This window comes from Erythrolamprus reginae, chromosome 11 (assembly GCF_031021105.1).
Source record: "Erythrolamprus reginae isolate rEryReg1 chromosome 11, rEryReg1.hap1, whole genome shotgun sequence".
Taxonomy (NCBI): Eukaryota; Metazoa; Chordata; class Lepidosauria; order Squamata; family Dipsadidae; genus Erythrolamprus; species Erythrolamprus reginae.
Genome location: NC_091960.1, coordinates 14,996,692 through 15,013,435, shown reverse-complemented (window position 1 = coordinate 15,013,435; position 16,744 = coordinate 14,996,692). Strand labels below are relative to the sequence as shown.

At 46.7% G+C, this 16,744-nt stretch overlaps 1 protein-coding gene across 1 annotated transcript in view; it reads left to right on the top strand.

Moving 5' to 3' along the window:
- Positions 1-605: 605 nt before the first annotated feature.
- Positions 606-16,744, top strand: part of HIVEP3 (HIVEP zinc finger 3) — a 286,250-nt gene continuing 270,111 nt past the window's right edge. Inside the window, exon 1 of the mRNA XM_070764121.1 lies at positions 606-1,025. The gene's annotated coding sequence lies outside the window, so the exon portion shown is untranslated. The remainder of the gene's footprint in view (positions 1,026-16,744) is intronic.

Sequence of the window (16,744 nt, the reverse complement as noted above, 5' to 3'; positions counted from 1 at the left end):
GTGTAAGCCAGAGGCGGAACGACAGGGCCAAATTTTTGCTGAGCTCAGGGCGCTCTGGGCAGCAGCCGAACCCAGGCTGGGGACATTTCCGGTCGCAAGCGGCCAGCCAATTGGTTGCTCGGGGCCGGCTCGCCGGAGCAACGAGACGCAAAATAGGATAATCTCTCTCCCTCCCTCCCCCTCCCTCTCTCTTGTAGGAGGCGGGGAGGGTCAGGACGGGGAATACATTGGCTCGGCCGCCTCAGCCCACAAAGAGAGCGCGCGAGAAGCAGCTGGGCCGGCTCGTCGCCTCAGAAAAAGGGGCGGCGCTTTCGCTTTGCGGCGCTGTGGGAGGTTCGGCCCCCTGAGGGTGGCGCTCTGCACACGCCCCGGAGGCCGCTCGCCTCGGCTGTCCTCAAACTGTATACAGTATATATATTTTTATCATTCATAATAAAAATATATTTATATTCGGAGCCCGCTTCAGCCGAACGCCGTGGACTTGGCCCAAACCAGCCTGAAGGGGGAGCCTTTCGAAGGAGCGTTCCCGTCAGGTTCGCCCGCGCGCTCTGCACATGCTCAGGAGCCTCCCGCTTTCTCTCTGTGTGTGTGGGGGGGGCGAGTTTGAAGGGAAGGGGCGGTAGCTGAAGCGGCCTCTCCATGTAGGAGATGCCTCGCCTTCTTCTTCTTCTTCTTCGCCAAGGGCTCGGCGGCTCCCGGCGGGGAGGACCAGGCGGCTGCCCTCCTGAGACGCCCGCCCCGGAGACTAGGCGGGAGCAGCGGCAGCGGCGGCGGCTTTCCTGCGGCGGCTTCGCTCCGGCCACCGAACGCCCGGCGGTGGGCTTGATCCTGCCCGCGCTTCTTCTCCTGGAGCGCTGAGTTGGGCGCGCTTGGCGGAGAAGCGCGGCTCCAGCGGACCCTTCTGGACCGGCCCGTGGAGTTCGGAGCTTCGGGCATCGCCGCGTCTTCGTCGCCTTGGAACCTGCCGGAGGGAACCTGGCGTCGGACGGGCGGCATTGCCGAGCCCATCTTTTTTTTTGGCTGCGGTGAGTAAGCGGGGGCTTCCTTGGGGGTCGTCGAGGCAAAGAATATAATTTCATGGATTTGACTTCTGCGCCGCCCCATCGCAATGGGACTCAGAAAGAAAGAAGCCCCTTCCCTCAAACTGGGCTTTGGGGGATGCGATCTCGGGGTCATCCTGGATGGGGTGCGTGGGCTGTTTCCCCCTAACTGGGCTTTGGGGGATCCGATCTCGGGGCCATCCTGGAGCGGGTGCGAGGGGCTCGCCCTTCTTGCCCCGCGTGTGCCGTGGGGAGACGGTTTCCCCGCGAGGGCTTGCAGGGTCGAATCACGACCGCCTAAATCGTGGAATCCAAACTTGGGGCTAAGCTGTGTCTCAAGGCGCTAGTTCTCAGAGCGGCCGGGGAGCTGCCGCTGACCTCGCTTGAAGGTTGTTCTTTTTCTGCCTCCTTTCTGAATTTTCGCTTAGTTTCGAGAAGACGTGAACTGACGGACGGACGGACGAGCGGTGTGTGTGTGGGGGGGGGGGGAAACGCGTGGGGAGAAAAAAAACTATAATCGCGGATGGGATCTTTTGCAAATAAACGCGGCAGGACTTCCTTTTGGGAAACGGGAGGCTTAAAGGTACCAGGGCCGTCAAAATACGGGTGTTTTACTCGGAAGCAAAGTGTAATGCACGTAGTAAGCAGGCAGTGGAGTGGCCGCGGCTGGTCTGAACTTCGTCTGCTTAAAGAAGTTGCGCCGTCCGCCGTTGAGTTACTCCTTGCCAAGGGACCTATAGCATCTTAAGCATCCCGGTTGGGAGAAACGGGTTCTTATGTGTCTAGTAGGATGTGTATTTGGAAGTATGTGTATTTGGCTTTTCGGCCAGAACTCGGGCCGCTGATCAAAAACAGGCATCTTACAGATTTAACAGAGTTGGAAGGGACCTTGCAGGTCATCTAGTCCAACCCCCCCTGCCCAAGCAGGAGACCCTACATCTGCCTCTACCCAGGATCAAACTCACAACATGCTGATTGTGAGGCAAGAGCTCCGCCTCTAAGCCAACCTAGAGGGGGAACAAGATATGCATGGTTTCAATATGGGCTTAAAATTAATGTTTCTAAACTTGTTCTTTTTAACTTTGCTGTAAGCCGCCCAGAGTCCTTTGGGAGTTGGGCGGCGGCACATAAATTAAACTAATAAATAAGTACGCCACGTTAAATGCAGCAGGGCCGGGGGTAAATCAAGAGCGGTTCCTGGTTATTGGTTCATGCTTTGGTGCCACACTTCGCAGGGGCGAGTTTCTAAAAGGGAGCTGGGGCGCGCGCAGGAAGAGCGCGAACCCGTGTTCGCCTTTCAAGAACCCCAGGATTCCCTTGTTTGCGCCCCCCCGCCTTCCCACCGCGTGGGAATTACTTCGAGCTAACAGGTTGTTTGGTCCAACCTTGGCGTTCAGCTTGTAGATTCCGCTCCCCGCTCTTCCGGGAAAGCAACTCCGCGCCCTCGAGAGATCAGGATGTTGCGTTCACACGACACGCTTTGCCCCCGATTGTCTTACAAACCTTGCGGCTTTGTTCGGCTTCCGTGACCGACTCCGTTCGCTTAGGTGCTTTTATATACATACATACATACATACATACATACATACATACATACATACATACATACATACATACATACACATATATATATATATAGTATGTGTGTGTGTGTGTATGTATGTGTATGTATACAAAATATATAGTGTGTATATATACATATATACTGCTCAAAAAGATAAAGGGAACGCTTAAAAAACAGAAGATAACCAAGTCAATCAAACTTCTGTGAAATCAAACTGTCCACTTAGGAAGCAACACTAATTGACAGTCAATTTCGCATGTTGTTGTGCAAATGGAATAGTTGTACAAATGAAATATTCAATGAGAATATTTCATTCATTCAGATCTAGGATGTGTTATTTGAGTGCTATCTATCTATCTATCTATCTATCTATCTATCTATCTATCTATCTATCTATCTATCTATCTATTAATCTATCTATCTAGTTTAATGGTTTATTAATGGTTTAAACTATTGTCTGTCAACCCCCCACCTTCACCCTGTTGTTAAATGCGTGTGCCCTTCTGCACCTGGTTGCAAGCAAAGCCAGAAACCAGGGCTTAGGAGGCGAAGCGTTGCGGGAAAAGGCCTGCGGCTGGATCGAGTTTGCAAAGCAGCCGTGGCAAGGAAAGGGTGCCGGTGGTGGAGCGGTCAAAGAAAGGGGGACGGCGGATGCAAAAAAAATAAAAAAATTCCGAGTGCCCGCGAATCCGGGAAAGGCGCCCAGCAGCGGGGCGAGAAAACTCGCCTGGGCATCAGCGGGATTGCTGACTTCTTCCCAAGGGGCGGGGCCGAGCGGTGGCTCCTCCCCCCTCCTCGCCACCCACGGCGCCCTTCGTGGCACCCGCTGGCTTGTCTCCCTCCCCTTTAAAGCAGAACCCCCCCTCTTCCACTCTCCTTCCTGCCAATCCGTGTACTGTCGCTTTAAAAAAAGGCTCCCAACCAACGTTGCAAAGGCCTAAATAGCACAGAAAGCGCGGCGGGTGGGTGGGCGGGAAGGGGGGGGAGTGTTTGGAGAAGGAAAAAGGCTGCAAAGGCTGTTGTGATTGTGATTGTTGTCATCCTCTCTAGATGATAAGCAAATAACAATTGCAACCATTGCAACTATTAGTTATTTTTTCCCTTTAAAAAAAAATACCCCCCCCTCCCCTCTTCCACCAATAACAACGGAGCCAACCGGCCCGATCCGATGATGCTGCGGTTGTTCCGGGCGGGATTGCTTCCCTGCTGTCCAGCAGCGTCAGGAAGAAGCAGCTTCGGGCGGCTCGCCTGCCGCCTTTCTTTGCTTCCCCGGCTCGGATGATTTTTTTAAAATTTTAAATTATTATTTTTATTATTCCGGGGAATAAAAAGAGCCGAAGCTCTAAGCGATCCCGGCTCCGGAGCATGCTCACAACCCGCCACATCTCTCATGATAGGAAGCAGGCTGGGCCGTGTTGGTTAGGATGTCGGTAGATGCCAGAAGAATTCCCCCCGACACCACCACACCATCTCGCCCCGCATTGGTTTGGATTGGACTCGGCTCTGACGGCCACCCGGAATGACCCCTCCGCCACTCGTCTGCTGAGCCCGCCGACAATCCTTCCCTTCGCCAGTCGCCCAAAACAGGTGTTGGCGAAGAGAGAGAGAGAGAAAACCATCGCCCGGTCGCTGGAACCCACCTGCCTCCAGGAGGTAGGAAACGGACGCGAAGTCTCCCCCCTCTCCCCGTGCAAAAAAAAGAAAGAAAGAAAAGCAAAATAAAAAGAATGCCAGAGACGGGCATGGGGTGCCCCAGCTAGATGGGAAAGGTAAGGAAAATGGAGCCCCGGGGGTGTTTTTCCTGTTTATTCTGCCTGTTCCCGTGCAGGGGCTGTGCCCTTGTTTTTTTTTAAAAAAGAATATTTGCGGGGTTGCAGAGGCTGTTTTCTGCTGGGGAAGAATCCCCGGGGAGAGGGTAGATTCCATTTTGGTAGTGGAGAAGTGTGTATGTGTGGAGTGGGTCACTTGGGAACGCGCTCCTTCCTCTGGGGGTGTCCTGTAGGAGGAGGAGAGGGTGGCCTAGAGAGAGAGACAGAGAGAGAGAGAGAGAGAGACAGGCAGACAGATATATATAGAGAGACAGAGAGAGAGAGAGAGAGACAGAGAGACAGAGAGACAGAGACAGAGAGAGAGAGAGAGACAGAGAGAGAGACAGAGACAGAGACAGAGAGAGATGGAAAGACAGAGAGAGAGAGACAGAGAGACACAGAGCGAGACAGAGACAGACAGAGAGAGAGACAGAGACAGTGCGTGAGACAGAGAGAGAGAGAGACAGAGAGAGAGAGAGAGAGTGAGACAGAGACACAGAGAGAGAGACAGAGAGAGAGAGAGACAGAGAGAGAGAGACAGAGAGACAGACAGACAGACAGAGAGAGAGAGACAGAGAGAGAGAGAGACAGAGAGAGAGAGAGAGAGAGACAGAGACAGACAGACAGACAGACAGAGACAGAGAGAGACAGAGAGAGAGAGATATATATAAAAGAAGCTATTCCCTGGAGCAGGCTGAGTTGCACACCTGATAGGAGCCAGCTTGGCTCTCAGGGCCTGAAGTAACCTTTGCAGGGTGTCGATTGGTGGAGGTTAACCCTTTCATAGCCTCCTGCTGCAGGTTTGAGAGCTTTCTCTGGAAGGGCCTGTGTGTGGGGTGGGAGGAGGAGGAGGTGAGGGTGTGCAGGCCTTTTAGCTCTTACCAGCCTTCTTGCACCTGGAGCTGTCTTGCTTTTAAACTTAGCCTGGGTTACGGATGCCTTGTGAGTTGTGCCCGATGGACCGCAAGGACGAGAGCGGGTAAAAATAACACTTGCCTACAGCTCCGGCTCACCTCTGCGATGATGCTTATTTCTGATCCAGTCGCCGGAATGAGATGCACATGGGCTTAGCGTCACCAGAGGGTGGGTGCACCTGGAATTTTAATCTATTTCTCTCCCCCAGCTAGTTGCTATGATCCGAATAGAGGCCTTTGTATACCTAGGGATGGGTGGGTGGGTGGGGGTGGGTGTCCAGATGGAGCGGAGGGACGGTATGAAACCTCTCGGTCTGCTTTTTTGGAGGGAGCAAAGGTTTGTTTTCCTCTCCCGTTTTGCCCTGGGTGCGAGGCGCTGAACGGAGCGATGGCATTTCCGTCTAGTTTTACATCTCCCCCCCTCCTTTCTTTAAAGGCTGTGTGTTGCCGCAGAATACGGTTAGCTTGAAAGCATGGCATCATCGCCATCCTGATAGATGGCTCTGTACCTCAGCTGCCCAGCAAAGCAGGTATTCTGTGCCTCAGCAGGCTTACCTGAATATCTATATATTTTCTAATCAATTGCAGCTTTTCCACCTATGACAAGCGACTGACATTTAAATGGCACTTAGGTTTTGGAGAACAGTACAGTATTCACTCCTGGTTGGCGGGGGCATAAGGAGGGGGTGTTTAAGCAGATTCCAGCATCTTACTCTGCAGCAAAGGACCTCCAACGACTGCCTGGAAATCTTCTGCTTAAGCAGCTTAATTGCTTGTAATACCTGCCTTGTCTATCTTTAGCCATCCATACTGAGGTTGTTTCTGCTGGGGTCCTGGAGCTGCAGTGCTGATTGTAACAGACTGACTGCAGAGTGTTGTTCCCTAATATATAATCTGACCTGGGGCATTTCTGGGTGTTAATTGGCTTCTTGATTGCCTATAACAAATACCAAGGGCTGAACAGTCATTTAGTGAATTAATGAGAGATTCTCTGGGTCTTCCCCCTTCCCTTCCCAAGGAGTTTCACATTGGAAAGCTTCCTAGCAAACTGAAACACTTTATATTTATATATATATATTTAATAATATATAATATATATTATAATATATTATATAATATATATAATATATACATATATAATATAATATATAATAATATATATTATTATATTAATATTATTATATTATATTATTATATATTATATAATATATAAATAATATATTTATTTATTTTATTTATTTATTATTTATTAAATTTGTATGCCACCCCTCTCCGCAGACTCCGCAGACTCCGCAGACTTGGGGCGGCTCACAGCAACAGAAAACAATATATAATACAAATTCAATAATTAGAAAGCTAAAAAGCCATAATTTAAAAAACATGCACACAACATACCATACATAAACAGTATAGGCCTGAGGAAGTTATCTCAGTTCCCCCATGCCTGATGGCAGAAGTGGGTTTTAAGGAGTTTACGAAAGGCAAGGAGGGTGGGGGCAGTTCTAATCTCAGGGGGGAGCTGGTTCCAGAGGGTCGGGGCCACCACAGAGAAGGCTCTTCCCCTGGGACCCGCCAAACAACATTGTTTAGTCGACAGGACCAGGAGAAGGCCAACTCTGTGAGACCTAATTGGTCGCTGGGATTCGTGCGGCAGAAGGCAGTCCCGGAGATATTCTGGTCCGATGCCATGAAGGGCTTTATAGGTCAAAACCAACACTTTGAATTGTAACCGGACCGGAAATTGATCGGCAACCAATGCAGACTGCGGAGTGTTGGTGTAACATGGGCATACCTTGAGAAGCCCATGATTATTACAGTCATAGACCAAAACAAATAAAAACACTTAGTGAATACACAATCAAAAGTTGTAGGATAAAATGATAAATAACAGATAAAATCCAGTCTATCAATTATGCATTGTCAATACTACTAAAATTACAATCCATAAACTGTGAGGTCTATATTCAGTTTGATACTATTAGGGAAAGGAATAAACAAGGTTGCCACATTTGTCATAAAAAATAGCTACGGTGTATTAAGCAGTTAAAAGCTGGCCACAAATGGTATACATACATACATATCATACCATACATACATACGCACACATATACACATACATACACACGTACCTATGCACACACACACACACACACACACACACACACACACACACACACATATGCATACACACATATACATACATATACATATACAAACTGAAAGACTTTATATGAGTCTTGTATTTCTTTAGATTCTGAAAACATAAGCGTTTGTGTCTTCCTAACCCGGATCTTTAAAAACGAAACAAAAAAGTCATGTGATTGAGCTGGTCAGGTTCCAGCATTCCCCCCCCCCCCCCCCGGGTGCTTCTGGTAACAAGGAGCACTAGTAAAATTCTTGGCACAAGAGCTTCCCTGGGTAGCAGTGCAAAAGTTGAACAAGAGAAAAGGGAGCAGGATTTGCAAGAATTGCTAAAGTGAGCTTTGGAGAACCAACCTTATAGTGAAATGAGTTTCCTGCCGTTTCCTCTGCTTTTAGTAGAGCCAGTTATTTGAAAGATTTCCATTGTATTTCGAGGTCTGGTTCCACTGTTCACCTGCACAAACCTGTTGCTAATTCTGTTTCCTGAAACAACCTTTGGCTTGATGAAGCAAATTGTGGTTCAAGTTAAGCCTAGTTGTTATTATTATTATTACTACTGTAACTGCTACTGTTATTGTTTTTATTATATTTATTTATATATATTTTATTATTATTATTATTATTATTATTATTATTATTATTATTAAGATTTCTATGCCGCCCTTCTCAAGATAACTCAGGGCGGCATACAACATTAAATATAACAATATATGAAAAATCTAAATAACTATAAAAAATATGAAAATTTATTAAAAACCATATTTTAAAAGACCCCATGTACACTCACACACATTCATCCAGTCCAATCATATCTAGTATTGTCCGGAGACAGTCTCATCACTCACAGCCCCCATGCCCGCCAGCAGAGGTAGGTTTTTAAGGCTTTACGAAAGACCAGGAGGGAGGGGGTGGTAGGTATCTCCGGAAGGACTTCGTTCCAGAGGCCGGGGCCACCACAGAGAAGGCCCTTCCCCTAGGTCTCGACAGTCGACATTGTCTGGGCGACGGGACCTGGAGAAGGCCGACTCTGTGGGACCTAATTGGCTGCTGGGATACATGACATGACATTGACTGCTAGGATACATGACATTGTAAACAATGTCGTTTGGCGGGACCCAGGGGAAGAGCCTTCTCTGTGGCGGCCCTGACCCTCTGGAACCAGCTCCCCCCAGATATCAGAATTGCCCCCACCCTCCTTGCCTTTCGTAAGCTCCTTAAAACCCATCTCTGCCGCCAGGCATGGGGGAATTGAGATATTCCTTCCCCCCAGGCCTATACAATTTATGCATGGTATATTTAATAAATAATAATAAATAATAATAATGAGGCAGAAGACGTTTAGCTGATCAATTTTGGATTAAGTTAAAAGCAGAGACAACTAATTCTTACAACTGGTTCAGGGAATGGAAAAATAAATCGGTTGTGTGTGTGCGTTCTCTTTATGGCCTTAAGAGTTTTGCAAGCTGTATTCAGTTGCTGGGCATTTCAAAATATCCTACTGTTGAATATCACCGTCATCCATTAGAATACTTAGTAAGGAAGAGTTTGTGTTCACATGTTTTTTTTTTAAATGGACAACTGCTCATACAGTATAAATTTTCTCCTTACCAAGGTGTCAGATGTTACCAAGAACATGCAGGCCCCTTGTAGTAACAGAATATACTTTTACACAAATTATTGGTGATGGATTTTATGCTGTTTACTTGAAAATGTGATTTTCAGTTGGATTACTGCTCGTCTCTGGCTGGAAATGTTTCCGTGACCAAGATATCCAGCAATGGTTAGCAGCGTTTGTAATTGCTGTATTGATGCCTTCGGAGATAAGAAATTGCTTGTTAACAGTGGGAAGGGAGGGATATTCAACTGTGAAATTTTCACAGCCAGTTAGGGTGTGATTGCTGATGCTCTAATGCTGCTTAGTGACTGATTTTAAGGGCAGCCATATTCAATGAATTCCAAGGCTGGCTTCTAAACAAACCCCTTCTTTAGGGGAATATTTTAATTTTAAAATTCCCTTTATGGCAGAGTCTCTCAAAACTTCATAATTGCTGCTTCCCTTCTCCCTCCAAACAGGAAATGAATGTGTGTCAAGCCCTTAAGGGGAAAAAATATTGTCATTAGAGTTAGGCAACTCACCAACTCCCTCTTCTTCTTTTAAAAATTATATGTTAATCAATGTAGCCAATAAAACAAGGATAAGAATTTTGGCTTCCTGCTCTCTCAGTGGACAAATCTTGTTGCCTGACAAATAACACATTGAAGACATTCTTATGGTAGGTTTCACAACTTTTTCTGTTTCCAAACATTATGTAATTTTCATTACACTTTCATGATTTAGGTTTACTTCTAGCGCCAGTTTATCCTAGTGCAGTGGTTCTCAACCTTTCTAATGCCGCGACCCCTTAATACAGTTCCTCATGTTGTGGTGACCCCCAACCATAAGTCTAGCGCCAATTCTCCCAACAAAGCTTTAAGCTGATTGGCAGGAAGGTCAGAGAGACACCTCCACTGTAAACGCCTGATTGGTCGGATTGTAAAAATATGTTCCAAGGTGCCAGAATAGAAGCTTTAATTCCTAACAGTATGGGAAATTTGGCTTTTCCCATGGTCTTAGGCGACCCCTGTGAAACGGTCGTTCGACCCCCAAAGAGGTCCTGAGTCCTGACCCCTAGGTTGAGAACCATTGTTCTAGTGGTTAAGGTTCCAATCTAGAAACCAGGAGGTTATGAGTTCTAGTACTGCCTTAGCCAGGAAAAATAATCAGTTTCATGTGAACGTAACTACAATTCTGAAATATTGACTTACATGAATTACATCCATGTGGCTGGTGAAGCCCAGGGACCCAGGGAGAGAGAACCAAGATCAAAGGGAAGCCCATGAGATACAGGCAGTCCTTGACTTACAACCACGACTAAGCCCAACATCTCTGTTGCTAAAGCCAGACAGTGGCTAAGTGATTTTTGTCTCATTTGGTGACTTTTCTTGCCACAGTTGTTAAGTGAATCACTACAGAGGTTAGTAGCGTGGTTGTTAAGTGAATCTGGTTTTCTCATTGACTTTGCTTGTCAGGAGGTCCCAAAAAACCTGAACACATGACCCTCCTGACACTGCAACCGTCATAAATATGAATCAGTTGCCAAGCGTCTGAATTTTGATCACATCAACATGGGGATGCTGCAGCAGTCGTAACTGTGAAAAATGGTCATGCCACTTTTTTCACTGCCGTTGTAACTTCAAACAGCCTCTAAGTGAAGGGTTGTAAGTTGAGGACTTGTAACGCGGCCACTTCTTCAATTTCAACCCGAAACCCCAAATCCATCATTCAGTTGCAACATACTGAGCTAGCTAGCTAGATGATAGAAGAAATAGATGAAAAATAGACAGAAGGTAGAGGATTGTTAGAAATAGGTAGGTAGGCAGATAGATAGATGTATAGATAAGTAGATAGGCAGGCAGACAGACAGACAGACAGACATACAGATAGATAGGCAGACAGAAAAATGATAGATAGATAGCTAGATCGATAGATAGCTAGATAGCTAGATAGCTAGATAGACAAGTGATAGATAAATAGATAGATACGATAGATAGATAATAGATAGATAGGTTGTTAGTTAGTTAGGTAGGTAGGTAGTTAAATAGACAGATAGAAACATAGACAGACAGATGATAGATAGACTGTCTGTCTGTCTGTCTGTCTGTCTGTCTCTCTCTCTCTATCTATCTATCTATCTATCTATCTATCTATCTATCTATCTATCTCTCTCTATATACCTACCTACCTACCTGTCTATCATTGAATTCTTCATTGGCCAAGACACATAATTTGTATTTGGTGCATATGCTCTCAGTGTATATAAAAAGACAAGATACATTCATCAAGAATCATAAGGTACAACACTTAATGGTAGTCACAGGGTACAAATAAGCAATCAGGAAACAATATCAATATAAATCGTAAGGATACAAGCAACCAAGTTACAGTCATGCAGTCATACGTGGGAAGAGATGGGTGACAGGAGCGATGAGAAGACTAATAGTAATAGTAATGCAGACTTAGTGTTGAGGGAATTATTTGTTTAGCAGAGTGATGGCATTCGGGGGAAAAATGTTCTTGTGCCTGGTTGTCTTGGTGTGCAGTGCTCTATAGTATTGTTTTGAGGGTAGGGGTTGAAACAGTTTGTGTCCAAGATGTGAGATGTCTGTAAATATTTTCACATCCCTCTTTTTGACTTGTGTAGTATACAGATCCTCAATGGAAGGCAGGTTGGCAATAATTGTTTTTCCCCCTGCAGTTCCAATTACCCTCTGACGTCTGTGTCTGTCTTCTTGGGTTGCAGAACCAACCCAGACAGTTATAGAGGTGCAGATGACAGACTCAATAATTCCTCTGTAGAACTGAATAAGCAAGTTACAAGTTAGGACTGGGGGAATCCAGCTTTTGGTCTTCCTTCAGCCACTGAAGTTTTCTGGAGATCATTGGGCTAATGTCTCTCTCTGGACCAAGAACCTTTGTGATCCACTGGTGAAAGTACTAGGAAGGAAGCAGAAAGATCCAGGTTCTGGCTCCCCTCCCTCAGCTACAGAAAATCGCTGGGGAACTTTGGGATCGTTCCCTCTTTCCCAGCCTAGGAGCCAGTATGATGTAATGCATCTCATCATTAATCAACTCTGTTTCATGCATGGAAGTTTGCATTTTGCATGGCAGATGCATCTCATAAATAAGCAGTTTGGGTTTGTGCCTGGAGTTTTGCACGGCAGAGTTAAATGTGGCAGTGTAGTTGCTTATATTTGCTAGTACAGTGGTACCTCTACTTAAGAACTTAATTCGTTCCGTGACCAGGTTCTTAAGTAGAAAAGCTTGTAAGAAGAAGCAATTTTTTCCCATAGGAATCAATGTAAAAGCAAATAGTGCGTGCGATTGGGGAAACCACAGGGAGGGTGGAGGCCCTGTTTCCTCCCAGGAGATTCCTAGAGAGGTCCCACGGAGGCTTCTCCCTGCCTTTTCTGGCCTTGTTTCCTCCCAGGAGATTCCTAGAGAGGTCCCACGGAGGCTTCTCCTTGGCTTTTCCAGCCCTGTTTCCTCTCAGGAGATTCCTAGAGAAGCCCCACGGAGGCTTCTCCTTGCCTTTTCCAGCCCTGTTTCCTCCCAGGAGATTCCTAGAGAAGCCCCACGGAGGCTTCTCCTTGCCTTTTCCAGCCCTGTTTCCTCCCAGGAGATTCCTAGAGAGGTCCCACGGAGGCTTCTCCTTGCCTTTTCCAGCCCTGTTTCCTCCCAGGAGATTCCTAGAGAAGCCCCACGGAGGCTTCTCCTTGCCTTTTCCAGCCCTGTTTCCTCCCAGGAGATTCCTAGAGAGGTCCCACGGAGGCTTCTCCTTGCCTTTTCCAGCCCTGTTTCCTCCCAGGAGATTCCTAGAGAAGCCCCATGGAGGCTTCTCTTTGCCTTTTCCAGCCCTGTTTCCTCCCAGGAGATTCCTAGAGAGGCCCCACAGAGGCTTCTCCTTGCCTTTTCCGGTTACAGTTTTGGAAGCTCAGGGTTGTAAGTGGAAAATGGTTCTTGAGAAGAGGCAAAAAAATCTTGAACATCTGGTTCTTATCTAGAAAAATGCATAAGTAGAGGCGTTCTTAGGTAGAGGTATCAGTGTATTTCAATGTTTTGTGCAACTGTTTAAAGATAGTTGGACCCTGGCAAAGAATTGCAGATGGCAGCAATAGGCAGAATTAGCTCTAAGGGATTGGAGCTTCCTATTATAATGTAACAATCAGAAGGTTCCTATTAAGGGTGATTGCTAAGTAGCCATGCACTGAACACCCACGGGCTTTATTGGGTGGCTTCACATAATGAATTAAAACACAGATGGATAAGCAGTCTATACTTTGACAAGCCCTAGTTGATTTGTATATAAGTTAATTCATGGCTATAATCCAAGGGTGTCAAGCTCACCACAGGGTGCTTAATCTACCCTGCAGGGCTGCCCTGGAAACAATGAAGGACTGGCTTGCGGTGCCTCTGCTCGTGAAAATGGAGGGAGGGCTGCATGAGGCATTCCTTAGCTCCATTTCAGCTGGCCGAGGGTTGTAGGAGGCCATCGCAGCCTAAAATGCAGCTTGCAAGGATCATGTGCAGCTCTTCTGAGCTTTGTTTTGGCTGGCAGAGGGTTGTAGGAGGCCATCACAGTCTAAAATGCAGCTCTTAATGGCCGTATGCAGTCTTTTGAACTCTGTTTTGGCTGGCAGAGGGTTGCAGGAGGCCATCACAGCCTAAAATGCAGCTCTTTATGGCCGTATGCAGTCTTTTGAACTCTGTTTTGGCTGGCAGAGGGTTGCAGGAGGCCATCACAGCCTAAAATGCAGCTTGCAAGAGCTGTGTGCAGCTCTTTTGAGCTCTGTTTTTGCTGGCAGAGAGTTGCAGAAGACCATTGCAGCCTAAAACAGAGCTGGGGAGTCCATTTTCTCTGGCAAAGTGCTCAGACCACTACAGGCGCCCCTGACACGAGTGACATCAAGTTGGCTACGCCCACCCTGGCCCCCTAAAGTCAAACACCCCTGATGCATCCCTCAATGAAACCGAGTTTGACACCCCTGCTATAATTCATGCTGGGCCAGATTGAAACAAACCACTCTGGACCGTAGGTGAAATAAGGAAAGGGAACTTTAATGATGCTCTTTATTCACCAAGTGTTGCGAAACAATGGGAGTCTGGACTTCAGTTAGAGGTGGATTGGGCCCCAGCTGGGATTTCTTTTTGTTGTTGTTGTATTTCATAGAATTACCGTGATTTTGCTCGCTGCTCTTTGGGCCTCCATTCTGTTCCCTGAAGCATTAGGAAAATGTGAACTTGAACACGGTTGCACAATATTGCAGGCTGCATTTTTGTGTGTGTCTTGGAGTTTGATAGCAATAAACTTTTTGGCAATGACTGGGTTGGGTCAGGAAGATTTGCTGGCCTGTTGTGTCCCAAAACACGATGAACCTCAATTCCCGAGCATCTCGGTTCCTTGCCAGGATAGACTCTGCGGTGTCCAAATTGCTTCGGTCTGGAGAAGTTCTCCTTTGTCCACTAACTTGCCCAAATATTTTGGATCCCCTTTTGAGTTAAAAAAGCGCACAGGTGTAATCAGTAATGGGCAGCCAAAATTTTTACTGTCACACTGTGGGTGCGGCTTACTTTGTGGGTGTGGCTTGATGGTCACATGACTGGGTAGGAGTGGTTTGCCGGCCATGTGACCAGGTGGGAGCGGCTTGAACAATCATCATGGTTCAAGTGAACTATTAAGTCCTCGACTTACAACCTCACTGGGGTGACAATTTGCTTGGCGTTTCCCTTTCTGGGTCACTCCCTGCTTCAGGCTGGGTAGCTAGACAAATGGGTGCCAATCAGCTGTTGAGAAAAGATGGGGGAGGAAATGGGCCCCCTGCAACTCCTGCCGGTGCTGGTCTTCCTGCTGCTTTCCCAGGGGGAGGAAGAGGAGGAGGATAAGAGGGTGGGATGGTCAGCTGGAGCTGGGCACACAGCTTCATTTATTTTGTGAGCCGCCCTGAGTTCTTGGAGAGGAGTGGCATACAAATCCAATAAATAAATAAATAAATAAATTTCCCGTCCTGCCTGCTGCCCACCCCTGGGTGTAATCCTCGACTTACAACCACAAGTGATACCAGACCAGGGGTGGGTTCCACATTGTGATATTTCGTGCGCATCCCTTCCTGAAATATCACTTCCGCACATGCTCAGAAGGTTATTTCAGGCTGAAACACAGCTGAGAAACTGCTCAGCTGTGCTTTGGACAAAAAAATATGTAGTATGAATGAGTAGTATGGATGTAGTATGAATGGTAATGGATGATTTTAACTCTATATATTTTTGGCCATGGTAGTTGTTAAGTGAATTTGGCTTCTGTCATTGAAATTCGTTAGAATCTGGCTAGGGTGGTCCTTAAATACATGCCATTTGCCAAGCACTCAAATTTTGATCATGTGACCATGGGAATTCTGCAATGGCTGTAAGTGGGAGGAACAGTCGTAAATCCCTTTTTTCACTGTCTCTGTAACTTCAAATGGTGGTTGAATGACTGGATGTAAGTTGAGGATTATCAGAAGTCACTCTTCAAGGCTATTTCTTCCAGTTCAGGTTCTTTCAGGGGATCATGCCGTTTAAAGAAGTGATGTCATAGTGGCACAATGGTGAGAGTACGGTACTGCAGGCTACTTCTGCTGCCTGCCGGCTGCCTGCAATTTGGCAGTTCAAATCTCACCAGGCTCAAGGTTGACTCAGCCTTCCGAGGTGGGTAAAATGAGGCTGCAGAGTCTAGTGACCTTATAAATAGATATTCTTCATAACTAGGCCAGTTGTGCTCCATCATAAATGGGAGAGCTGGTTTCTTTAGTGGCATTATGCCATTTTGGTGTAGGTTCTTAGAAAGCAGGAGGCCGTGTGAATTCAAGTCCCTTCTCAGGCATGAAAACCAGCTGGGTGACCTTTGGCCTGTCCCTCGGTCTCCAAGGGATGCTCTTGTGGGGGAAATAGGAGAAGGAAAAAGCATTATGTGCATTCACCGCTTTGAGTTACTAATAAAGGTGAGCTAAAAATGTAACAATAATAAATAATAAACGATCTTTACAGGTTCCTGAAGGGGAGGAGAAAGTCACAAAACCATGGCCGAGTAGATTAGATTTGACCTGCAGGTTTTCACCCAAAACTGAAAAGAGATGAATATTGTAGATGTGTGATGGCGAACCTACGGCACATGTACCACAGGTGGCATGCAGAGCCATATCTAATGGCACACAAGGCGTTTCCCTATGTCAGCTCCAGGGCACATGCACGCACTGGCCAGCTGATTTCCAGCTTTCCCTGAAGCCTCCGGAGTGCAAAAAACAGCCGAATGGACAAACCAGAAGTTCGAGAAAAATATTTTTTTCCGAACTTCCAGTTTGCCAGTTGGACCGTTTTTTGCCCTCCAGAGGCTTCAGGGAAACCTGACAATGAAAAACGGCCCATCAGGGTGGGCACATGCTTGGGGATTCATGCATGCACAGTGTGGCATGTGAGGGGAAATTGTGTGCTGGCATGTACATGCATTTTTGACACGCAAGAAGAAAAAGGTTCGCCATCTCTGTTGTAGATCCAATCTAGAACTAAGGCGGCATTTTCTAACAGTGAGAACAATCAATCAGTCGAACAGCTTGCTTCCAGAAGTGGGTGCTCCCTCACTGAAGGGTTTCCAAAAAGAGAGTGGACAAACAATTGTCCAAAGTGGGTCTCCTGCTAGATCAGGG